Consider the following 26,511-nt stretch of genomic DNA (forward strand, 5'->3'; position numbering starts at 1 on the left):
GAACGTTTCAAAGTAGTGTCTTGGTTTGCGAACTTTACCTCGGTCTACAAACGGAATCCGAACGATGGAAGGGCACCAGCAGCAGGAGGCCTCGTAAGGGAAAGTGAGCCTCGGTTTAAGAACAGACTTCTGTAGAGGATTAAGTTCGTAAACCAAGGTACCACTGTAGCTCTCAAGGCAATTTTCCATTGGCTGCTGTACAGCACCCTCTGGTGGCATATTTTTATAATGCATTTATAACGGTATAACTCAACAGTATAGTTACAGATAGGTAGCCGTGTTGGTCTGCCATAGTCAAAATAAAAAAATTCCTTCCAGTAGCACCTTAAAGACCAACTAAGTTAGTTCTTGGTATGAGCTTTCGTGTGCATGCACACTTCTTGTGTGTATCTGAAGAAGTGTGCATGCACACGAAAGCTCATACCAAGAACTAACTTAGTTGGTCTTTAAGGTGCTACTGGAAGGAATTTTTTTTATTTTCACCAGTATAGATTAGTCCTGGGTCTTTCTTTTTAATGCAACTTCAGGTGTGTAGACCCAGCCTCTCCCTCTTCTTGACTCCCCAAAAGGCAATGGCAAAGGAGTCTCCGTGACTTAACGAGGCTTAATGAGGATGCCAACAAGCCACTCTTCTTAATGAGCTGACCTGGTCCATGTTTTGTACCAGGACCACCCCACCCCCCAAAAAAAAACTCTCTGAAATGCCACACAGACAAGAACCTTCCATCTCTTTGCAGGGAGGAGCCCCTGTGGGAGGAGCCAAGCCACATCTAGGGCCACCTGCCCACAGACAGTCTGGCCAGAGTGGGGCATGCTCTGGTTATCTCCCGCTTGGACTACTGCCATGCGCTCTCCGTGGGGCTCCCTTTGAAGGTGACCCGGAAACTGCAACTGATCCAGAATGCGGCAGCTAGACTGGGGACTGGGGGCGGCCGCCGAGACCACATAACACTGGTCTTGAAAGACCTACACTGGCTCCCAGTACGTTTCCGAGCACAATTCAAAGTGTTGGTGCTGACCTTGAAAGCCCTAAACGGCCTCGGCCCAGTATACCTGAAGGAACGTCTCCACCTCCATCACTGAGGTCCAGCTCCAAGGGCCTTCTGGCACTTCCCTCACTGCGAGAAGTGAAGTTACAGGAAACCAGGCAGAGGGCCTTCTCAGTGGTGGCGCCCACCCTGTGGAACAACCTCCCATCAGATGTCAAGGAAATAAACAACTATCTGACTTTAGAAGACATCTGAAGGCAGTTTAGGGAAGTTATTTTAATAACTGATGCTTTAATGTCTTTTTAATCTTTTGTTGGAAGCTGCCCAGAGTGGCTGGGGAAACCCAGCCAGATGGGCAGGGTATAAATCATCATCATCATCATCATCATCTCAGCCCCACCTCATGGAGAAAACTTCTCCACCCCACTTCCCTGTCATTCACAGCCACAACCTCTCTGCCCTGAAGTGACTTCTCTTCTGAGAGCGGCTCTCAACCCTCTTCTCTCACCTGCAGCTCAGCTGGCATTATTTTTGGCAACAAGCGCTCAGCTGCTTGGGAGGGCGGGGGTGGGGGGTGGGTCGATATGCCCAGCTCAGCAGGATGCTGCAATTCCCTGACAAAACACAGCAAGGCTTAGCTCCTGAGAGCCAGGTCAGCACCCCGAATAATGGAACGGGAGCGAGATCAGCACCCAACTAGCTGTAAATCCATGGCTGAGCCTCAGGAGGCCTCCACCTCCACCCACCCATCTGCCACACTGCTCTTCTCTGTCTTCCCTGCAGAGGAGAGGGGGTGTCCTTTCCTGGGCTGATCCTGACCACCCCTGGTCAGTGGCTCCTGGGCTTCTCTGTAAGAGTCCTGGCTTTCTTGCAGCAAAGGCTGTGAAGTAGCTGGCAAGAGGCCATGAAGTTTCTTCTGAGTCCAGCTGACCCCTTGCTTGAGCCACTGGGCACCACTCAGCACTGTCAGGCTAGCCTGCTTTGTCCCAAGCGGGAAGTAGCTGCTCCTGCCCCACCAGGAGACACTTTGGGAGCCCAGAACCCAAGAAGAGCCGGCCGGATTAGGCCAAAGGGGGCCCATCTGGCCCAAATTCCTCTTCTCCTGTGGCTTCTAGAAGAAAATAAGAAGAGCCTGGCTGCTGGAACAATCCAGTGGCCCATCTTGCCCAGCGCCCTGTTCACACAGTGGCCAACCAGATGCCCATTATGAGAAACCTGCAAGCAGGATTCGAACACAAGACTCTCCATTCCTATGGTCTCCAACAACTGGGATTCAGAAGCACTGCTGCCTGCTCTGTGGAGTCAGAGCAGAGCCACCCTGGCTGGCAGCCACCCATAGCCCTCACCTCCTCAATGAATCTGTCTAATCCTCTTTTAAAGCCATCCGAGTTGGTGGCCATCGCTGTGGGAGGGAGTTCCACAGCTTAACCGCATGAGTGACATGAAGAAGGACCTCCTTTTATCCACCCTGAACATTCAGCTGCATTGGGTGTCTGTGAGGTCTGGAGTCTCGTGGGGGGGGGGGAGAGACTTTTTTCCATGCACTTTCTAATTTCACACAGCCTTCCTGGGCCAGCAGGGCAAGGGAGGGTGGAACTCAATGGTGAAGGTGTCCCAAGGCAGAGTTCAAAAGGCAATGCAAAAAAAAGTCTAAAGCATCTTTCAATCACAAAAATTAGGAAGCAAACCCTTCGGAGGACAACGGCTTCTCCTGGAGACTCTTCCATCACTGCAGAGGTGAAGATGACCTTGTTGACACCCCACTCTTCTCTCTAGAATGCTAAGGCAGGACAGACAGCCTCTTCCTCTCAGACACACATCTGCCAGCATCTCCCCCCAAACCCTGGTACCCTCTCTCTACCACATTTCTGAGGACTTCGATTATTCTTATTAATACCCCACCCATCCAGCTGGGTTTCCCCAGCCACTCTAGGTGGCTCCCAACTGAATATTAAAAACAAAATAAAGCATTCAACATTAAAAACTTCTCTAAACAGGGACTGTCTTCTAAAAGTTAGATAGTTGTTTATCTCCTTGACATCTGCTGGGAGGGCATTCCACAGGGAGGGTGCCACAACTGAGAAGGCCCTTTGCCTGGTTCCCTGTAACCTCACTTGTCACAGGGAGGGAGCCACCAGAAGGCCCTCGGAGCTGGACCTCAGTGTCCTGGCAGAACGATGGGGGTGGAGATGCTCCTTCAGGTATACTGGGCCTTTGAGGCCATTTAGGGCTTGTGGCATTAAGGGACACGGGTGGCGCTGTGGGTAAAAACCTCAGCGCCTAGGACTTGCTGATCGCATGGTTGGCGGTTCGAATCCCCGCGGCGGGGTGCGCTCCCGTCGCTCGGTCCCAGCGCCTGCCAACCTAGCAGTTTGAAAGCACCCCCGGGTGCAAGTAGATAAATAGGGACCCCTTACTAGTGGGAAGGTAAACGGCGTTTCCGTGTGTGCTGCGCTGGCTCACCAAAGCAACTTTGTCACGCTGGCCACATGACCCGGAAGTGTCTGCGGACAGCGCTGGCTCCCGGCCTTTAGAGTGAGATGAGCGCAGAACCCTAGAGTCTGTCAAGACTGGCCCGTACGGGCAGGGGTACCTTTACCTTTTAGGGCTTTAAAGGTCAGCACCAACACTTTGAATTGTGCTTGGAAACATCCTGGGAGCCAATGTAAGTCTTTCAGGACTGTTGTTATATGGTCTCTGTGGCCGCTCCCAGTCACCAGTCTGGCTGCCGCATTCTGGATTAGTTGCAGTTTCTGGGTCACCTTCAAAGGGAGCCCCACATAGAGCTTAACTGAGAAATGTTGTGCAGCAGCAGCAAGGAGAGGGGAACCCCCTGGACCCAACCCCCTGCCTCCTCTAGGAGCACTTGCAGGAGAACCTCTGCGAGCCAAACAGTAATCACTTCCTGGTAAACTGCACATATCCGACTCCCGAAGAACAAGGACTTGGCAAGACAGGAAGGAGCAGATGGGGAGCTGGAGGGAGGCAGAGCCAGAAATGCAGAATGGAGTTCCCAGAAGCTCCGTGGCAAAGGCACATCCAGGAGGGGAAGGGAGGGGAAGGGCCCCCCCGGCTCAGCCCCCCCCCCACATGCCCCAAGGATAGAGCGGAAGCAGCTGAACAGGGAGCCAGGAAAGCAAGAGAATCAGAGAAAGTGGGAAGGGACCCCTGGGGTCATCTAGTCCAACCCCCTCTTGCAATGCAGGGCCTTCTTGGTGGTGGCACCCACCCTGTGGAATGTTCTCCCATCAGATATCAAGGAAATAAGCAACTACAGTGGTACCTTGGTTTAAGAACAGCTTAGTTTATGAACAATTTAGATTCAAAACGCTGCAAACCCAGAAGGTGTTTTGGTTTGTGAACTTTGCCTTGGAAGCAGAACAGGTTCCACTTCCTGTTGAGTGTGTTCCATTTGTAAATTGAGTCCCTCACCGCTATAGGAAAGCATGCCTTGGTTCAAGAACGCTTTGGTTTAAGAAGGGACTTCCGGAACGGATTAAGTTTGTAAACCAAGGTACCACTGTATCTGACTTTTAGAAGACATCTGAAGGCAGCCCTGTTTAGGGAAATTTTTGATGTCTGATGTTTTAATGTATTTTTAATCTGCTGGGAGCTGCCCAGAGTGGCTAGGGAAACCCAGCCGGATGGGCGGGGTATGTATGTATGTATGTATGTATGTATGTATGTATTTCCTGACCCACCAGCAGAAGACCAGTGCCCCAAGGCATGAAACGTCCAGGAAGCTCTTCCCTATTGGATGCCCCCCACTCACCTCTCTCCTCCCCCCGCCAGACAGGGAAGAAACATTCGCCTTTACTGCCTTCACAGAGCACAGCAGGTTGCTGTTATGGAGGACAGAAGAGGAGGGCCTTTGGCAAGAGAGCAGCAAGCCCCGACTCACCTGCAGGGGACTCACAAAGACCTCCAGGAACAACCCTGCCAAGGCCAAGCAGCTGGCTCGCCTAGTGGCTCCTGCTCCCTGGACGAGAATTCCCTTTCGGTAGCTGCACCTCCCAACATCGCCCTGCCCTCAGCCAGTCCAAAAGCGCACACTGGCCCAAGAGTGCCACGCTGGACCTCAATGCAATTTCTAGAACAAATCAATACTTTGGGCAGAACAACATTACCCCAGAGGAAGCATTTTCTTCCTTCTCAGGTGAACTGCCCACATGGATTGGGGAAATAAATATACATATAGATGGTTCTAAGAGGATGAGGCAAATTTATGGAGGAGAGAACTATGGCGAGTCCTGGGGAGGGCAGTTGCTGGAAACCCCAGCAGGGGAAAAGGGCCCTTGGGCTCGAATCCTGCATGCTGGCTCTCCATAACAGGCATCTGGTGAGCCACTATGGATCCAGGATCCAGCAGGTGTTCTTATGTTCCCTGACACTCATGATGGCAGCCAGTGCATTAAGCTGATAAGAAAACTGCCTGATATATATTATGCTCTGCTTTTAAGAGGAAGAAGTGATGTGTTGGCAAAAACATCCACGGTTCAGGCTTTGTGTGCTCTGCATGTTGATGGTTCCAGGTTCAGTCTTTAGTCAGAGGTGGCACAGCTGGCAAAGACCTGCCTCTGCCAGAAACCTTGGAAAGCAGCTCTCCATTTGGGGGGTGAGAGGGGCAGGGCGCTAGACCTTAGCCTGGAGGAAGAGGAGACTCTGGACTGAATGCCGAGGGGAGCAGGAGACAAACCCCCATTTCCTTGTTCAGGAAGCTGCTGGATCTCGCCCGCCTCATCCCACTAGTTTCGGAGAAAAACCCTCACACACAATTGCCTAGTTGTGCAGGATTTGCAGGATGCCGCGCGATGCTGGCGTTTGTGTGTGACAGAAGCAGCCTGTCGAGCCGAATGTGGAACTCTGCAATCAACTCAGCATGGCTGTTGCAAAAAGGAGCAAAGCCCTTTCTTTCGAGCGGCAAGACAGACAGAACCCAGCACCGTGCCAAGCTCACCGCTGATCATTATTACTCCACTCGCACAGAGAATCTGTGGCAGGCAGAGGAACTGGGAGTGCTGACAGGGCTAGCAGCCAACTGGGCGCCGTTGCCAGCCAGCCGCCCGCACAAGTGTCCCTCCCCATCAGAACATCCTGCTCAAAAGTCACCAGCTCCTGCTGCCATTGCAAAGGCTGGGATGACTCACTCTGCAAGCCGCCAGCGGCAGCAGCCCAAGCAGGCAGGCAAGTGCGTACCCCATCATCACCACCACCAAGAAGTACCAAAATCCCAGGCAGGACTCGGCCACAGTGAGCCCAGGAGGGTCTCTTCTTCTTCTCCCTCTCCCAGGGAGCACATGGAGAAGACTATGCCCTTCAAAGCGCCAACACGCCCTGGCAAAGACCTCTCTGCTTTCTCTGACCTTTTAACGGGGTCTTTTGATGGGCGTTCCTGCTGCACCCTCCGATCTTGCTGCTTTCTGTCTCACAGGTGCCATGACAGAGCACATAGGAATATGAGAAAAGCCTGCTGGATCAGGCCAAAGAGGACCCCCATTGAGCTCAGCCTTCTGTTCTCCCATTTGCCAAATGCCCCAGAGAGTCTAGGAATCTAGATGGTCCCTCGACCTGGAGTTTCCATAATGATATGTTTACAAAGCTATTGTACCACTAACCTTACTGTCTGCTTGTGAAACATGGACCAACTACAAACGCCATCTCAAACTCCTCAAAAGGTTCCATCAATGGTGTCTCCGGAAAAATTTACGCATCACTTGGGAAGACAGGAGAACTAATGCCAGTGAACTGGAAGAAGCAAATATCACCAGTGTCGAAGCAATGATTTTTCAACATCAACTTTGTTGGACTGGACATGTTGTGCGGATGCCTGACGATCGTCTTCCAAAGTAACTCCTCTATTCCATACTTAAAAATGGAAAGCGTAATGCTGGTGGTCAACAAAAGAGGTTCAAAGACTCTCTCAAGGCAAATTTTTAAAAATGTAGTATAAACACCAACAATTGGGAAACACTTGCCTACGAGCGCTCCAGTTGGAGAACAACCTTGACCAAAGGTGTCTTGGGCTTTGAAGACACTCAAACTCAGGACGCAAGGGAGAAACGTGCCAAGAGGAAGGCATGCTTGGCAAACCCTCACCGTGATCAACTCTCGCCCAGAAACCAATGTCCCCGCTGTGGAAGGACGTGTGGATCCAGAATTGGCCTCCACAGTCACTTACGGACTCACTGTTAAAACCGTGTTTGTGGAAGACAATCTTACTCAGCTACGAGGGATCGCCAAAGAAAGAAGATAACTTAAGATGGCCCTGCTGGATTCAGCCAATGGCTCACACAGTCCAGTGTCCTGTTCCTGGTGGCTGACCAGAGAGGTGACAGAGCATCCACATAATGCCAACAGGACTCCGGACCAAATAGACTCATTTGCAGCTGGGAGCCCCCACCAGAGCTCACCTTCATCCACCCAAAGTTAGGGCTGGGGTCATGCAGGTCAGGGGACGCAACGAACCAAGGAGAGATGGGGCAGGATGCAGCCTGCCACAAATCAGGCCTGTTGTGCTGGGAGGCCCTCCTCTCAGAGCCCTGGAAGTCCTGGCCTGACAGCACCAGCAAAGTCCAGCATCTCTGGTGCTGTGACCCAATAGCTGCATGTTCAGTTTCATTTCCTCTAGTTCTGAGGCACATCTGAAGTCTGAGGGTGTGGGAGGCTGCTTGCAAAGTCACCTTTAGCAGGAGGATTTTTTGAGTCTCAAAGTCAACCCTTGAGAAGTCTCAGCCTTTTAAGGAACGGTTGAAGGAGTTGGGGATGTTTGGTCTGGAGAAGACTGAGAGGGGATACAATACCCATCTTCAAATCCCTGAAAGGCTGTCGCAGGGAGAATGGAGCAATGTCTCCTGCTGCTCCAGGGGGCAGAACCTGAACCAACAGATTCCAAGGCTTTCAATAATAATAATAATAATAATAATAATAATAATAATAATAATAATAATTTATTACTTGCACCCCGCCCATCTGGCTGGGTTTCCCCAGCCACTCTGGGTGGCTTCCAACAAAGATTAAAAATACATTAAAACATCAGTCATTAAAAACGTCCCTAAACAGGGCTGCCTTCAGATGTCTTCTAAAGGTTGCAAAGTTATTTATCTCCTTGACATCTGATGGGAGGGTGTTCCACAGGGCGGGCGCCACCACCGAGAAGGCCCTCTGCCTGGTTCCCTGTAACCGCACTTCTCACAGGGAGGGAGCCAACAGAAGGCCCTCGGAGCTGGACCTCAGTGTCTCGGCTGAATGATGGGGGTGGAGACACTCCTTCAGGTCTACTAGGCTGAGGCTATTTAGGGCTTTCAAGGTCAGCACCAACACTTTGAATTGTGCTCGGAAACGTACTGGGAGCCAATGTAGGTCTTTCAAGACCAGGGTTATATGGTCTCAGCGGCTGCTCCCAGTCACCAGTCTGGCTGCCACATTCTGGATTAGTTGTAATTTCCGCATGGCAGTAGTCCAAGCGAGAGATAACCAGAGCATGCACCACTCTGGCGAGATAGTCTGCGGGCAGGGAGGGTCTCATCCTGTGTACCAGGTGGAGCTGGCAGACAGCTGCCCTGGACACAGAATTGACCTGTGCCTCCATGGACAGCTGCGAGTCCAAAATGACTCCCAGGCTGCACACCTGGTCCTTCAGGGGTACAGTTACCCCATTCAGGACCAGGGAACCCCCCACACCTGCCCACATCCTGTCTCTCAAAAATAGTACTTCTGTCTTGTCAGGATTCAACCTCAATCCATTAGCCACCATTCAACCTCCAACCACCTCCTGGCACTCACACAGGACCTTTCTAACAGTAATTGAGCTGTTTGACAGTGGAACGGCCTCCCTCAGAAGGTGGTGGACTCTGTCAGGGATGCATCAGTTCTGACTCCCACACTGCTGGGGGTTGGACTAGATGACCCTTGGGTATCCCAACCAACTTTATCCTTCCATGGAAAGGGCTGGAGCCGTCCCAGGAGATGCTGACAGGAAGCAGGTGCTGTCCTTGTGGTTCAAGTGAGCCCAGAGGCAGCAGAAAACAGCTCAGATCCATTCATTGAACCAGGACACCAATTGGCCGATTGATCCTTAAACTTCCAGAGGGGTTTTGAAAACTCCTGTTCTGGATTGCTTGGTGTTGATTGCACTTTTCATATCAATTCACTTAAGTGCACTTTACTGCCTTGATCTCATGGCTCTGATTGATTTTAATCTCTATTCTGACCTGGATGTAATTTCACATCTCTGTTCTTTGCTACTGCTTTATAGCTTGGGCTTTTTTATTGAATTGAACTGTGGATATTCTGTTCCCTGAACAAACTGATAGCGAAAGGTTTATTGAATGGGCTGATATAATATTTTGATATGGATTGTGACTGCTGTTGGTTTACATTCTGTGCATTGTCAGCTACTTTGGACAGAGCCAGTGGCTGGGAATCGCAAGAGGGGAGAGCACTGGTGCTGCTCAGGTCCAAAAGACGCAGGAAGACCCTGCTGGATGAGGCCAATGGCTAGTCTAGCCCAGCATCCTGCTCTCCCAGTGGCCAGACAGATGCCCCAGTGGGAGACTCTCAAAACAGGATTCCAGCACACGAGCCTTCCCCCCACCTGTGGTTTCAGAAGCACTGCTGACCCCAACTTTGGGGGCAGAGCAGAGTCACCCATGGCCCTCTCCTCCTCCATGAATTTGTCTAACCCTCTTTCAAAACCATCCAGCTTGGTGGCCATCGCTGCTTCCTCCTTGTCGGCTTCTAAGAAGAGGTACCTGGTTGGTCACAATGACAACAGGACTCTGGACTAGACGGGCCCCCTTTGGCGTGATTCAGCAGCCAGGCTTTTCTGAATGTGGTCACAATTCTGTGTCCAGGGCAGCTGTCTCCCAGCTCCATCTGGTATGCAGGATGAGACCCTACCTGCTTGCAGACTGTCTCGCCAGAGGGGTGCATGCTCTGGTTATCTCCCGCTTGGACTACTGCAATGCGCTCTACATGGGGCTCCCTTTGAAGGTGACCCGGAAACTACAGCTAATCCAGAATGCGGCAGCTAGACTGGTGACTGGGAGCGGCTGCCAAGACCACAAAACACTGGTCTTGAAAGACCTTCACTGGCTCCCAGTACATTTCCGAGGACAATTCAAAGTGTTGGTGCTGACCTTGAAAGCCCTAAATGGCCTCGGTCCAGTATATCTGAAGGAGCGTCTCCACCCCCATCATTCTACCTGGACTCTGAGGTCCAACACTGAGGGCCTTCTGGTGGTTCCCTCACTGCAAGAAGTGAGGTTACATGGAACCAGGCAGAGGGCCTTCTTGGTGGTGACGCCCACCCTGTGGAACGCCCTCCCATCAGATGTCAAGAAAATAAGCAACTATCTGACATTTAGAAAAATCTGAAGGCAGCCCTGTTTAGGGAAGTTTTTCACGACTGAAGTTTTAATGTATTTTTAATCTCTTGTTGGAAGCCGCCCAGAGTGGCTGGCGAAACCAGATGGGCAGGGTATAAATTATTATTATTATTATTATTATTATTATTATTATTATTATTATTATTACAGAAGAGCAAAAAGCAATTCTAAATATATTGCAACCCCTAGTGAAAATGAGTTCTCCACCCCAATGAAATTCCTCTGAGGCCCAGGGGCTCAGTGCCCCCGACCCTGTGAAGAACTCTCTTTCTCTCTCTCTGTTTGTGTCTGTAAAGGCCTTCCATACGGGGTCCTGAAGCTTTGACAAACTCGCTTCCCTCTTCCCTCCTGGAAGGGGGGGGGTGTCATCTCACTGCCCCCCCCCCACTCGTTAGCCTTTTGGCACAAGCAAAGCCCTTCTGCTCCGCGTGCCAAGGGGATCTCCGCTCCCGGCTGCTTTGCTGGGCTCTCCTGCCGTCGGCCTCATCTGCCATCCCTGCTGCTTAATTGACTGTTTGGGGGAATATCATATTTCAATCACTGTTATGTATCTCGTTTTTACCATTTTTAATTACAGGCCCTTTGGCTCAAAAGGCAGGACACAAACATTCGAAATACATTTTGTTGATTAATCAGAGGGGGGTTTAATTGGCAAGGCTGCAAATTAAAGGCACTCATCTTTGGTTTTGGAGGATGCTTGTAGCTCCGGTGCATTAATGTTAACAACGGAAAAGAAAATATGTCCGTACTTCAAAAGAGGGAAGGGAAACTGACTGGCATCTTGCTTTGGTACCTCCTGAAGGCACCCCTAGAGTAATGCTTTGATAATAGGCACATTAATCTATTAATTGGCAGGTGATCAAACAATTACTGTGGGTTGGTTGGTTGGTTGGCAGCCCTAACTGTGAAGAAGTGGGTGTAGAGTTGGTTTTCCCTGTTCTGCAGGAACCCCCCCCTCTCCAAAGGGAGCCCCCCTGCCCAGAAGCACCCCGCTCCTTCTCCAGCTCCACGCAAGGAGGCAGCAGAGCCCAAGAAGCCTGCCCTGAGCTGGGTGGGGAGTCGAGCACATGAGACGGGCAGCCGGTGCTGCCTCCCCTGCTCAGCGCCCTGCAAAGCTCAGCCCAGGTGCTTCCGGCTTCCTCACTGGAACGGCCCCCCCTCCAAAGCACCCTCCTCTCTGGCCACATCCCTGAGCTTCATATTAGGAAAACATTCTTCAATAAACAGATAAAAGTCCCTTTCAGCTTTAAAGAGGGTTCCAGAATTTTCTTTCGTGTCTGGGAGTGTCACTCTTGGCTTGACTGGTGTCAGCTGGGAGTGCAAATAAAGGGAGGAAGTTGCAGGCTGCAATTCCCACACAAGGAAAGCACACACACACACACACAGAGAGAGAGAGAGAGAGAGAGAGAGAGAGAGAGAGAGTGAGAGAGAGAGTTTATACCTTGCTGGAGAGAAATAGAAGGAATGTAAATAGTTTGTACAGTCATACCTCGGGTTGAAGTCGCTTCAGGTTAAGCCTTCTCGGGTTGTGCTCCATGGCGACCCGGAAGTAATGGAGCACTTTATTTCCAGGTTTCGTCACTCGCGCATGCGCAGATGCTCAAAATGACATCACGCTCATGCGTGGAAGCGGCAAAACGTGACCGGCGCATGCGCAGTCACGTGTTACGTTCTACTCAGAATGTGAATGGGGCTCCGGAACGGATCCCGCTCGCATATATATTTGTAACAGAAATGCTTGTGCAACCGGTCAAGCAATGAAGAAGCTCTTGACTGAGGAATTTGACTATGACTCCTGTTCTTGTCCTCTGCTTCTGGGGGGAAACTCTGCTACAAACAGTAAGACAAGGTTTTACTGAGGTGCCACCACACAAGCTGAAAGCGCAGCAGAAGTGTGTGGGCGGTAACCTCTAATACTTCATTCTCCAGGATTGCAGACTGTGACTCCCTCTTCCCCAACCCCAGCAATGAGCCCCAGTGCTGTGACTTCCTGGGGTGGGTGGGTGGGTGTCTGTGTGAGGCCAGGATTCAGAGAGTGAGAGGGAGCGATATGCAGGGCTGGCCTCAGACGTACAGGCTACACCCAAAGTGCTTGCCCAGGAGAAGTCCATGGAGAGGCAGGACCTCTCTAGCCTGAGGAGAAGCCACATTGCCTTCGTCTCATCTGGAGGACTCCAGCTCACAGATGAACGGAGGCCTCCCAGCTCTTCCCGAGGCAAAAGCTACTAAAGCAGCCGTTATCAACCCAGATGCTGTTGGACTACAACTCCCATCATCCCTCTGGCCTTGCTAGCTGGGGGTGATGGGAGTTGTAGTTCAACAACACCTGGGGACCCACAGGATGAGGAAGGCTGTACCAAAGTGAAGGCGATGGAAGAGCTTAAGGCTCCTTCTTGCGCTGGAGTCCAGCGTGGACCTGTCCAGGGTGCTGAAACCTCCACTATGCTGAAACAGAACTTTTCTCTCTCTCACACCCATCCCAGCAGTCCAGCCTTCCAACTTGATTGTGCCCACATTTCGCTCCTCTGGGGACTTGGCCATGATGGATTCTGGTGCTGCAGAAGCCCCAGGGGGCTCGCGACTCCAAGGGGCCTGCTTGCGACGGTGAATAATTCACGTTCAAGGGCTTGACGCATCTCCCGCAGATGGGCTGCTGGCAAGCTCAGCCTGGCTCTACTGCATTAGTGCTGAAAGCAAATCGATAGTTTGGGCTGGGTTGGCCAACAAGTGCATTAGGGGAGGTCACGTGGCTCCTTCTGATAAGAGCATCCTTTTGCCCAAAGGGGAAAGGGCAGGGCCAAGAAGGCCACCCCTCCCTCCCTAGAAATCTCTCTCATGCACTCATGTCCTTTTCCTCCTGAGGTTCCCACTGCCGCCCCACTTCCTCTTCCACCCCCACTGCCTTTGGGGTTGGACTGCTGTCATTTGCCCCCACCCCAGGCTCGCTGTAGTTTTTCACTTGCAGCCCATAACCCCACCCAGTGCATGCTGCCATCTGTTCTGGGTGCTGCAATAAGACCACCTTTAATATGCTACCTGCCCACAGACAGCAGAAACATTCAAGGTAAACATCATAATAAACACTGTGTGTGTGTGTGAGAGAGAGAGAGAAGGAATCTAGAAGAAGAATAGTTTGGATTTGATATCCCGCTTTATCACTATCCGAAGTAGTCTCAAAGCGGCTCACAATCTCCTTTCCCTTCCTCCCCCACAACAAACACTCTGTGAGGTAAGTGGGGCTGAGAGACTTCAGAGAAGTGTGACTAGCTGAAGGTCACCCAGCAGAGGAGCGGGGAAGCGAACCCGGTTCACCAGATTACGAGTCCACCGCTCTTAACCACTACACGACTACACTGGTATTGGTGAAGCTCAGGGAGCAGAGAATATGGAGAAGTCATTCACATGGAAACAGGTTGGAGATGCACAGAGGAGGCAACAGAGAAGGGTCTGGGAACCAAGCCACATGAGGAACAGTTGAGGGAGTTGGGGATGTTTAGCCTGCAGAAGAGATTGAGAAGGGATAGGATAGCCACCCTCAAATATCTGAAAGGCTGCCACATGGAAGAGGTAAGAGCTCTTCAGCAGTGGAACAGACATCCTCAGAAGGTGGAGGAGGACCCACCTTTCTAGGTTGTTTCTCAAGCAGAGGTTGGATGGCCACCTGTCAGAGATTCTTCAGCACTGCAGAGGGTTGGACTAGATGACCCTGGGGTTCCCTTCCAATTCTATGAATCCTGACCTGGTTGACTGCCAGGGGGAAAAGGCTGCAGCTGTCAAGGCTGCTGAGGCCTCACCTGCTTAAAGAGGAAAAGGCTTCCATTCACTCATGGAGCTAAAGGCAAAGCAGGCTGCTGACTGAGCGCCAGGCCCATTTAGCAGAGAGCGGCTTAGCAGCACAGCCCCAAATCCCCTTCAGACCCTGGGGCATGTTTGGGGGAGCTCAGTGGGTGTCTCCCCACTCCCTCCCACCAAACACCGCCCAAGGCCTGAAGGCCAAAAGACACACCCTTCCAGCCCATCTTGACACAAAAGTTCTGGAGAATTCTAGCCAGGAAGTAGAATCTCAAGGAACCAGCTGACTTTTTCATTGCACTTAATCATTCAAAATGAGTTGATGCTTCTATGAATTAATGAGGTGGAGTTTTTTATAGGAGTATCCCCCCCCCCAGGAGAAGTCCTCTTGATGGGCAGAAAGGAAGGACAACCAGTTTTAAAAGAAATACTCCAAAATCAGTTATCTGGCACCCAATGGTCCTCTCAATGTCCCAGCCTTGCCCCCCCCACGCATGTTCCTGAGCCACAACCCCCCCCCCCTCCGTGGCCACCGAGGCTGCCTGTCTTCAGCTCCATGTTTAGTGGCCGGCCGTTGTGAAATGAGGAAGGAATCACTCGCAGAATGAGTGACTGGAAGGGCAGGTCATATATAAATGCTGTTTTATTTACAGACGATATAAAACAAATAAGAGTAATTGCATGGTTGCAGTGGGGCGCCTTTGATGATTTTTAATTCTATACAGAATTATAATGCAGCGCTTCAAAAGAGGCTGCCATAAAAAATCATTAGATCAGCACAGGAAGAAAGCGGGGTGGTTAGCACTAGATTAATATTTGCATAATGTGCTTTTGTAGTCGTGATTTTAAGAATAGCACTTGGAGGACATAAACAGTGAGCTCAGTTTGATGGGGGTTCAGGTTACTCCGCTAGGGAAGCACGCATCCAGAACTGCGCTGGAGCTACAGAGAAGGTCATAAGCCCAGGGACTCTCCCCTGCCAGAAACAGGGGCCTCTCCAGAAGCCGGGGTGGTGGAGAAGGCATCCTCCAGGCATTGCAGCCTCCTCCTCCTCCTTGCCAGCCCATCCTCTGTGGTGCTTCTCATGAGGCCAAGACGTGCCACCAGCTCCTGAATCACAGCCTCTCTTTTGTGCGGCAGGCCTGAGCCACCGCCAACGCGCCGGGTGCCTCTAAGCAGGTTTGATAAATGGGGTATCTATTTTTGGAAGATTCACGGGGTCTGGCTCTCTGAACATCCACGCGCGGCGGGAGAGGAAGCCCGTTTCTGACAGCTGAAACTGTCTGAGCAAACAGGGATGACCCAGCCCACAGAATGCGCAGGGAGGGCAGGCCAGGATGCGCAGCTCGCCACTTGGCCAGACGCAGGCTGCGGCAGACGTCCCGACCCCACGGGGCTTCACAAGGGCCAGAAGAGCATTACAAGAGGCTGCTGGGTCAGGCCAATGCCCGCTAGCTGCCCTTTCAGTGGCTGGTCGGATGCCTTTAGGAAACCAGCGAGCAGGATCCGAGCACTAGAGCAACTCTACGAATAAGTCTAATCCTCTTTTAAAGCCCTCCACCCTGGTGGCCATGGCTGCCTCTTGTGGGAGGGAGTTCCACAGTTTATTTCCTTGACATCTGATGGGAGGGCGCCACCACCGAGAAGGCCCTCTGCCTGGTTCCCTGTAACCTCGCTTCTCACAGTGAGGGAACCGCCAGAAGGCCCTCGGAGCTGGACGTCAGTGTCCGGGCAGAATGATGGGGGTGGAGACACTCCTTCAGGTCTACAGGTATACACTCCTTCAGGCGTCTGCTCTGCATGCAAAGGTTCCTGGTTCATTCTTTGGCACCTCCAGGTAGGACTGGGAACATCCCTGGGCCCAAACCCTGGAGAGCTGCTGCCAGCCAGTGCAGGCAATACTGAGGGGTGAGGTGGACTCTTAACACCATTTCTTTGATCTGTCCCGAACCTCCCAAAATTCAGCTTCTCTGGATGCCCAGCAGTCCTAGTGTTATGAAGGAGAGAAGCTGTGCACTTTCTCTATGCCATGCCTAATTCTACAAGCTTCTGTCCTGTTCTCTCTTCCCTGCCTTTTCTCCAAACTGAAAGGGCCCACCAGGAAATCTGCAAAGGTTAGGAGGCCCCTCCCTCCTCAGGTGCCTCCCAGTCACTCCAAGGCCTCTGGGTCCAGCAGAGAAAGCGCTTGCTGCTGGCTCAGCTGGAGGAGGAGGAGGAGAGCCTGCCCAGGCCAGCCACACGTCTGATGGGCACAAAGGATGATGGGGAGAGAAGCCGCTTGCCTGATGCCGGAGGCCTCAAAATAAACCTCTCTCCGAAAGGGAGGGGAGGAATTCCACAAAGGTAAAGATGAGCCGCGTGTTGAGGACACACAGACTCCGAGGGAATCTATTCTGAGCTCAGATGAAGAGCCTGCAATTTTCTAACTCAGAAATGGCTCCTAATTGTAGTGAGCAAAGGAAGTGTTGGAAACAGTCAGGGGGGCGGGGATGGCTTTTCCCTGAACACTTGCCAAGGAGGTGCTGATTGACACAGGAAGGAGGGCCCACCCCCTTTCCTGAAAAGCAGGGGAGAGCGAGGAGATGGAGGAGAGCTGGGGGGGGGGGTCACCTGAGAGCTTTGAATGTCAGGCGGTGGTGATTCACCCTCCAGACAAACAGTGCTGCTTCTTATAATGCCAGAGTGCAAATTCTCAAAGTCAGGACACCTGCACAGCAGATGTGGAAACTCTTCATTTTATTATTTCAGGCTTATAGTGAGAAGAAATGCCATGGAAACTGAGCCCCTGAGCAAGACACGGGGCAGGTTCCAAGCCCCCTTCCATCCTCCTCCAAGATCAGCCACGACAGCTTTGCATCTGGCTGAAACCTAGACAGCCACTAGCCACCTTTGCAGACCATGAGTAGCCCCCACATGTGGATGGACTACTGTCATCCCTGCCTATGCTCTTTGGGGCTGATGAGTGCTGCAGTCATTGTGCATTTCATTGTACACAGGTTGTACATGGACAATCAAGGTATTATGATAATTAGTGCAACAATAGCAGAGGCCACATCGCAATGGCTTCCCTGAGCATGAACAAGCAGCGTAAACAGATGTAGCCACAGCCTGATTCCACGTGAGGCAGTTTGCTTGGTTCCTATGCTTCCTAGAGTGGTTAGTGTCAGACTGGTGTTAAGAGTCCACCTCACACCTCAGTATTGTCTGCACTGATGGACAGCAGCTCTCCAGGCTTTCGGCCCAGGGAAGTTCCCAGTCCTACCGGGAGGTGCCAAAGAATGAACTGGGAGCCTTTCATGCAGAGCAGACGCCTGAAGGAGTGTATACCTGTAGACCTGAAGGAGTGTCTCCACCCCCATCATCCCCTGAGGTCCAGCTCCGAGGGCCTTCTGGCGGTTCTCTCATTGTGAGAAGTGAGGTTGCAGGGAACCAGGCAGAGGGCCTTCTCGGTGGTGGCACCCGCCCTGTGGAACGCCCTCCCATCAGATGTCAAGGAAATAAACAACTATCTGACTTTTAGAAGACATCTGAAGGCAGCCCTGTTTAGGGAAGCTTTTAATATTTGATGAATTATTGTATTTTAATATTTTGCTGGAAGCCGCCCAGAGTGGCTGGGGAAACCCAGCCAGATGGGTGGGGTATAAATAATATATTATTATAATATTATTATTATCTACCACCAAGAAAGGTGGTGGTCTTCTGTGGAGTGTTTGTCCACTATGTGCACACCTTAAAATTCATGTAACACCAGGATCTGGGAGACCCGGGTTGAAATCCTCCCCCCTCAACCGCAAAGCTCTCCCTGGGCGCGACCTTGGGTTCCCTCTCTCAGTGCAACCTGCTTCACTGGGTTGCTGTGAAGATAAAACGCAGGGAGAACGACGTAAACAGTCTTTCTCTCCTTGGAGGAAGGTGGGGTAGAAGCAGATGACAACCACCACAATAATAAATAATCACCGTCTTCCAAGACTCCTTGCAACTGATGATTGCTGTCCTCAAGACCCAAACTTCAACCCCCAACCCCTTTCGGGGCCCACGATCTTTTGCAGAATCTGCAGCAAAACAGAGCCATCTATTTTGATAAATGAACAGACCCCTCAAACAAGCCGGCTGCCTCTCTTGGCCATTTATCACCAGTGCCAGAACAGCCCTCCTTCCTCCCTCTCCCGCTTTGCCTGCCCTCCCCCCCATCCCCTGCAGATTCTTCAGAAGTTTTGCGCTGAGCAAGCAGCCATATTGCTCTCCCTTCCCCCTTCCCACAGGCCTCGCTTGGCCTTCCGAAGAAGGAGAGCCTTGGCTGAGCAAGGCAACCTGCCACAGTGGACCAGGAGGCTGGAGAAGGCTTTGGATTCCCAAGCAAGCATCCTCCTCCCTCCAAGCACTGGCCTCCATGCAACATCAACAGGACTCTGAGAGAGTCCGTGTGCTGTAGTGGGGAGAGGGCCAGACTGGGACCTGGCAGAGAGCAGGCTTCAAATCCCCACTCAGCTCACAGGGTGTGACTTGGGGTGGGTGGGGAACGCAGTCCCTGCCTCTCAGCCTATCCTACCTCGCAGGGTCGTTGTGAAGATTAAATGGGGAGCAGGAGAACAATGTACACCACTTGGAGCTCCTTGGAGGAAAAAATATGAAGTATAAATGCAACAAATAAACAAACACTGCCCTGGTCCCCTTTCGTCTTGGGAGATGGGGCAGCGCATGGTCTGAACACCTGCCCCATGTCCACCCACAGGGTCTGGTACACCGAAGGCCCTTCTCCCAAGAGAACCGGCCTTCCAAGACAGACAGATGTGCAGGACCCTCGAATGGCACAGCTGGTTGCTCAATCAACCAGTCCATCCATCTGTTTGCCTCTTTTCCACACACAAAATCATGCTCAAAGCAGCTTACGGTTTGCCTTCCTTTGAAAGTCACCCTGCTTCACCTCGAGGAAAGGCCCTCGTGGTTCAGGGGCAGAGCATCTCCTTCCAGACAGAAGGTCCTGGGGAGTCAACAGCTTCTGCCCAAAGCCCTGGAGCACCTCTGCTACCAGGCAGTGCAGACAGGACTGAGCTTGCCTGACTCCATACAAGGCAGGTCTCTCTCCCTCTGCCCCTTCCTGCAGTGAGAAAGCAGGACGCGCCCTACTCCTTCACCTTCCCTCAGCTGAGCAGGCACCTTGCAAAGGTAACGCTGACCCTGCAAGATGAGGTCTCCAAGCGAGAGACCCAACTGCACCTCTGCTCTGTTCCATGGAAGTCCACACAGAGAGGGCCACATTCCACTCTGCACTGACCCTGCACCTTGGTCAGAAGGCAGGAGGAGCCCCCAGCCCATGTGGTGGGCTACACTGGGGTAAATGGCCAGCCAGAGGGACTTCTGGGGACCTCTTTCATAGCTCCACAATATAGAAGTCTGGTAGCCACATCAGCAGAAGGCGACGCTCTCCTCATCCATGAACAGACGGCCTCTGAGCCACCAGAGCTGCATCTCACCTGCTGAGTGGCCTACAGACCCTCAGCCACCCCCTTCCCCTTGGCCAGAGGATCAGCCTCTCTCCCCTTCCAGTTAACCACACAAGATGAAAGCAGAGGGGAGGGGAGGCAGGAGGAGGAGATGTGCTAATTGCTGGTGGGAATCAACCCAAATTAAGTATATTTGGAATGCACAGCCGCAAAAAGCCCACACAGGTGAGGGAGGGAAGCGAAAGCCACATTCGCAGACTCACAGAATTGTCGGGTTGGAAGGGGACCCAGAGGTCATCTAGGCCAACCCCATGCAATGCCAGAGAGAAGGACCGAGAGAGGGGACGGGGCCAGAGGGCGGAGGCTGGACGACACATCCAGGCCACCAGGAGGGCACCCAGAGGAGTGCAGAAGGCCAGCAGGAAGAGCCTTGACCTTTCAAGGTGGGCAAAATGGCAGGAAGGGAGAGGCGGGACTTCCGGGTCTCAGCTGCTACTTCCGCAAGTCCCCAAAGGCTCAAACCAAGAGAGGAGAAGGCAGCCCCAAACAGCATCTCTCCAGGAAGCAAAGCTTCGTTTACGGAACCCGGAGAAGTATTCTGCCATATTATATTAGCACAGAAGCATTTGCGTGGGCAGCAATGACCTTTTCCTGCTTCCCTGAAATGCCCATTGCGGGAAGCCCATCAGTGAAGGAAGGGATCTTTCTCTTTGCTCCCGAGGAGGATGCGGAAGGCAGAGGCTCCCAGAGGCCCCATGGGGCCAGCCCCACAGTGCAGCCACTGTGCAGGAGTGCAGGGTAGTTAGTGCATGGGGACTCCCCCTGCCCCAGGGGGGCACCCTGCTCACTGAGGCAGACTCTCTCAGAGCCATTGCAGGCACCAAAGGCTCACCCCAATACCACCCTCTCCACTTGGGGTGCTGCTGCCTGGGCCAGAGCTCAGCAGGGAGCCAAGGAGGGCACAGGCGGTGAGTCTTACCCTGGCCGGCATCAGCCTGAGAAAGGAGCTTTGGAGTCCCACCAGAAGGAGATCCACAAGGAATTGGAGGGGTGTCCTAAGCCACAAGCCACTCTCCCACTCCAACCGGCCAGAGGGCTATGGGGTCATCACCAGCCGCACAGCAGGAGCATTGCAGCTCTTCCAGAGCCACGTCAGCAGCAAACAGGAGCTCTGCCTGCGCAGCATCACTCTTGAGAGGTTCCACAGCACTTCCAAGGACTTCAGCAGAGGGGCCTAACCCTGGAGCTCTGACCACTGCACCCCTCTCCCCTAAAGCAGGACTCCATCCCTCCACAGGACACCCCTTGACGGGAGAGAGACACAGACACTCCAGCAAAGCAGAGTCGGGGACACCCCAGGAGGGGCGCGCGGGGCGGGTGGGATCTTCGCTTCCCCCGAGCAGGAGAGGCCGGTGAGGCTCTCTAGCTCCCCCCACCGGCAGCCCGCGAGGAAGGCAGCGGCAAGCCCTTCCCCTCCTCCCCTCAGACAACTGGACCATTTCCTTCCGCGCATCTTTTGCACCCTTCTCTCTCTGGCCTGGAAGGAAGCACGTGACGCTTCGAAATGGCTCCGCGCGCCAGCTCCGCCAAGCACCTTCGCCCAGCAGGTTCGAGCCCCGAAGGCGGCATCTGCAGGCAGGCCGGGAGGGACCTCCGACGGTCGGCAGAGCCGTTGCTGCTGGTCCTTAGCTGGGCGGACTGCTGGTCTGACTGGGTCTTCGGCAGCCTGAAGAAGGGCACCGAGGAGCCCCCGCCGCAAGGTCTGGGTTCTCTTCGAGAACCTGGGAAGCTGCTCCCCCGGTGTCCGCCCTGTGTCCGGGGCGCAGCCTGCAGCTCCTCCTTCCGTCCTGCCATCGGCTCCCCGAATAAAGGGTCGAGAAGCCCGCCTGGAACCCCCTCCCTCCGGCGGGGACAGGGATGCGGCGGCGGAGAGAGACCCCCGACGGGGCGGGCGAGCCCCCAAGCTCCCGCGGGCGCCGCCCTCGTCTCCTCCCGAGGAGGCCTCGGCCTGGAAACTCCAGCTCCGGCAGCTCCGCTTTCTCTGCCCACCAAAATCAGACGGCCGACTCGGAGGCAGGACCGCCTCGGACAACGACCCTCCAGTGCACCCACCCGTCAGACGGAGGCTTCCCCAACTGTGGGGGGCGAGCGAAGCCGGGGCGCCCCCTCGGAGCTCGCCTCGCCTTTCCAGGCGGCTGCGGAGCGCAGATTGGGCCCGTCCTTGGCGCCGCCGGGCGGGTGCCGAGCCAGGACGGAGCGCAGGACCCTCGAGCCCGGCCGGGCCAGGAAGGGGGCGCCGCCTTGGCAGAAGAGGAGCCGCCCCGCCCCGCCCGCAAGTCAAGGTTGCCGTGGCTGCGGCGAGCAGGTCGCCGGGTCTCGGCTCCGGGAGGGGCGGCCGCTTAAGCCAAGCCTTGAGCACGGGAGGCGGAACGGAAAACGCGGAGCGCCCCCCACCCGCAACACACAAACCCGCGAGAGCGCGCACTGCCGTCCAAAGGGGGGCGGTTCTTGCGGGGCCCGGAGCCAGCGGCAAACTTCCCTGGGGGCGCAGCCTGCTGCCTCCGGGGTGCTGAAACGGCGTTCTCCCCACGCCTGCGCTGCAGCGGAGCCTCGCTCGTCCGGGGCGTGGGGGGGGGACACACACAAGCCATCGCCGCCGGGCAGGGCGAGGAAGCGTGGGCGCTTCTCCCGTGGGGGGGTCTCTCCGCTCATGGCCGCCTGCCCCGCCTCGGGGCAGAGCGGGAGGCTGCAAGCGCTGGCCAATTTCGAGGCGATTTCGAGCCGGGAGGAAGGGGCCGCTGCCCAGCAGCCGCGAGTGCCCCCCCCCAATGTAGCCGCGCCCTCTTACCTGGCCCCACGGCCTCCCTCGGGAGCGGCGCCGTCCCTGCTGCTGCTGCTGCTGCCGCCCCTCCCCGGCTGCTGCTCCTGGGGGCTCCGCGGCGGCGGCTCCGGCTCGGTTGGCCATGCGCCCGTCGGCGGCTCCTCCTGTCCGCCTGCCGGGGCCGCGGCGGGCGTCGCTCAGTCGGCGGGGCCGGAGGGCGGCTCCTCCATCCGGGCGCGTCCCCTGCCCCCTCGCCCCGTGGCCCGGCCGCGCCTCGCCCGCTCCGCCGTCCTAGTCCTGCTCGCCTGCGTCGGAGCGCAGCTCGGCTGCCGGCGTCGCGGAGGCGGCGATGGCTCCTCCTCTCCCCCCCCCCCCCACCGCCAAAGCCGAGCAGGCGCCGTAGCCCCGGCTCGGCCATGCCCACTGGGGGGAGCCTCTCCGGCGTCAGGAACCGGCCAGCTCCGGGAGCGCCCCTCGACCCCCGCGCGCCCCCTTCCCTGGCGTCGCCTCGCCTGCTTTTTGGCTCCCGAGAGCGGAGCGGGGATGCCCTTTGGCGCAAGACCGGGGCGCCGGGCGCGCTTCTCTCCGTAATGCCGCCGGGCAGCCGAGGGCTGGGGTGGGGCGCTGAGGGCTGCTTCGGCTTTCCGGGGCACTTGGGGCGCTCGTTGCCCCCAGAGGGCGCGGACGGCCAACCTGACTGTCGGGGATGGTCTCTGTCTCTTGCGCCCCGCTCTCCAGCCGGCTGCGGACACACCGCGCCTCCATTGCGCTCCCATTGCCAAGCCCCCTGCCCCGTAGACGAGACGGGTCCTCTGCCCGTCTACTAAGGGAACCCTCCTTTTGGGGAGAGAGTGCCTGATGGGGCTTGGTAGTTTTGACTGGTTTACATTCTTCGCGCTGCATTTTTGTCAACCGCAAGCCGGGGCCGTGTGTCTGGAGGTCCAAGGCTGTCCAGACGACATGACCACCCCCTCCCCCTCCCAGCGTCGCTGATGTGGACCAAAGAAAAGGAAAGCTGCGCATTTGGTTTGGCTGCAAGAGTTGCCGAAAGGAAACGGTTGTAAATGGTTTTAAATAAAGTGAGCGATCGGGAAGCGACGCTGCCTTCCCCTCAGGGCGCTCCGCTCTCCTGAGAGCAGTTCAGTTCATAATTTTATTGTTCTAGCCAAAGGCCATGACAAACCTTGTATTAAGCAATATTGTCAATAAAATAATATGGAGCAGGCATCCGTAATATAAAAATGCATAATGTACCATAGACTGCCAAATTCCTGAGCATTAAAACAGTTTCCCTTGTGCATCTCTTGACAGCTCCAATTCCAATGTTATTTTGCCTTTCTAAAATCCAGTTTACCAACATCCATGAGGTAAGAGAGAGAAATTACTAGAGATGCCAAAATGCTGTCCAGCTTGACTTCAGATCAAACCCACTGATCACCACAACAATTTATAGTGATTTTATCTAACTCCCTTTTTCCTGTTTCCCCCGCCTGCAGCCAAAGCATAGAGGGCCACTCTGTGTAAAGAAGCTATTATTCTGACTCAAAAGAAATGGGGTCATTTCTGCTGGGGTATGCCTGCTTGCTTGGGCGAACAAAGATTTCAGACTCTCATCTCTTGGATCTCTCTATAAGGGGCAGGCTGACAAATCGTGAGCGATGTCTTCCACCTGAGGTTGACCACAAATACTGTCTGCGTGCTGGATCTTGTAGTGGCCGTCCAAGGCGGTACTTGAAACACAGCTCAGTAAAGGCATTTCTTAAGGAAACTGGTGAGAGTTTGTCAGATAACTAGCTCTAAAATGCTCTGCCCTCAAGACTACCAAGGGGAAAGTTAAGTGTTTTTAATTAGGTGCAGGTCCCTTTTCGATTCTGTCCAGAAGAGCCAATCCCATAGTTGACACTTACTCAAGGTCAAAGCAGATTTCAATTCCGGGAAATAATAATAGTCTAATACTTCTTGATGAGCTGCTTCCCAGAGTTGGTTATCACCCAATTCCATATAGCCAAACTGCATGCAAATGACCGTTAGGTCCAGTCGTGGCCGACTCTGGGGTTGCGGCACTCATCTCGCTTTATTGGCCGAGGGAGCCGGCGTACAGCTTCCAGGTCATGTGGCCAGCATGACTAAGCCACTTCTGGCAAACCAAAGCAGTGCACGGAAACGCCGTTTACCTTCCCACCGGAGTGGTACCTATTTATCTACTTGCACTTTGACGTGCTTTCGAACTGCTAGGTGGACAGGAGCACGGACCGAGCAACGAGAGCTTACCCCGTCGCGGGGATTTGAACCGCTGACCTTCTGATCGACAAGCCCAAGAGGCTGTGGTTTAGACCACAGCGCCAGCCAGGTCCCTTAATAGGCATAGTAAAAAAATTTAAACTATACTTTAACCGAACACAGTTTGCTCTTGTCTTAATTGCTGGCCACTCTGATTCTGTATGAAGAAGAGTTGCTGATATTCTTGATGGTGGAGAGTAAAGCTTCTGAAAGAAATTATTCTGCACAGTTTCCAAAACGTTGATGGAGTTTGTATCAGAGCCCCAGATTTCGACACCGTAGAGCATTTGAGGTAGCACTTTGCTACCAAATATATTTAGGGCAGGTTCAATCAGCTGCCCTCCCTTATTGTGACAGAACTTCATTGAGGCCTCTGTGGTCCTCTGTGCTTTGACTTTTACCGCCTCCATATGACGCTTCCTAGGGAGGGTTTCACTAAATGTATCTAAAGGAGCAACTCTGTTCTACAGCTTGCTAATCTAAGCATCACTGATACCTAGGACTGTGTGTGCCAAAAATCACCATCTTGGTTGTGGAGTAATTTATAGTTAGGCTTTCCTGTTTACAGTACATGCTGGACATCTCTAAGAAATCTCTGACACCCAATCAGGAAAGACACAGGAGCACTGAAACTTGATGTATCTTCATTCATCGAGAGAGAGGTTCTTTCTGTTCCTAGTGACTGGAGAGGGGACGTTTGCATTGGCCAAATATGGCATCAAACCATTAATATAATGTTGAAAACAGTGGGAGCCAGAACGCAACCTTGCTTCACCCCTCATGGCATCAGCCCCTTAAAAGCATCAGACATAACACCATTCAGACCTACTCCGACCCTCATTTGTGTATTGCTGCGTATAGTTCTTGGATCAATAGCAGAAGCCGATGGTCGATGTCAGCAATTTGAAATTTCTCTCACCGTCTGCTTCAAGTAATAGAGTCGAATGCAGCAGAAAGATCAATAAGAGGCTACATAAAGATTATTCTTAATATTCCTGGCATACTTCCTTATAATATGGTTCAGAGTAAAACATGGATCAACGATACTGCGTCCCAATCTGAATCCCGCTTGTTCTTTATGATTAATGTCATTTTGCAACCAGTTGGATAATTTTTGAGAGAGATGCCGTGTATATAACTTTGAGGAGATGTCTAACAAGCTAATTGGCCAATAGTTTTGTGGATCCTTCCTATCCCATTTTGTATAAATTGGGAAGATGATACTAGTTTTCCATTCCGACAGCATAGGGCCAGTCAGGATAGGCCTCCACCAGCCCATCTCTTCCTTATGGAACTCAGAGGAAAGCATATCTTCTCCAGGGCCAAGAAATAAGGACCTGTAGCTCACTGGAAGGACAGATCCTGAAGCTGAGGCTCCAAGACTTTGGCCACCTCATGAGAAGAGAAGACTCCCTGGAAAAGACCCTGATGTTGGGAAAGATGGAGGGCACAAGGACAAGGGGCAACAGAGGACGAGGTGGTTGGACGGTGTTCTCGAAGCTACGAACATGAGTTTGACCAAACTGCGGGAGGCAGTGGGAGACAGGAGGGCCTGGCGTGCTCTGGTCCATGTGGTCACGAAGAGTCGGACACGACTAAACGACTGAACAACAAAAGTTCTTGCAAGAGGCTGGTTGCCATTCCAGGAGGTTTGAGAAATCCTCACACGCTGCTGACCCATGCGATTGCCCAGACTGACCACCAAATATGTTGGAGAAATGTTTTCTTTGCATTGGCTCTCCAGCAACTCAGGTACGTTGACTGTGTGTAGTTATGAATTGTAGAAGTCATCAAATAGG

General features: G+C 53.3%; 1 protein-coding gene and 1 long non-coding RNA gene across 2 annotated transcripts in view; one reads left to right on the forward strand and one right to left on the reverse strand.

Annotated features, from left to right (window-relative positions):
* Positions 1-22,684, reverse strand: part of LOC310712817 (leucine-rich repeat and fibronectin type III domain-containing protein 1-like protein) — a 67,008-nt gene extending 44,324 nt beyond the window's left edge. The window contains exon 1 of the mRNA XM_083516200.1: positions 22,460-22,684. The gene's annotated coding sequence lies outside the window, so the exon portion shown is untranslated. The remainder of the gene's footprint in view (positions 1-22,459) is intronic.
* LOC310712948 overlaps positions 1-26,511 on the forward strand; it is a 246,776-nt gene that overhangs the window by 77,901 nt on the left and 142,364 nt on the right. The gene's annotated exons all lie outside the window — the stretch shown is intronic.

The sequence above is a fragment of the Podarcis liolepis genome (genome assembly GCF_965112155.1).
Source record: "Podarcis liolepis genome assembly, chromosome: 7".
NCBI classification, from domain to species: Eukaryota; Metazoa; Chordata; class Lepidosauria; order Squamata; family Lacertidae; genus Podarcis; species Podarcis liolepis.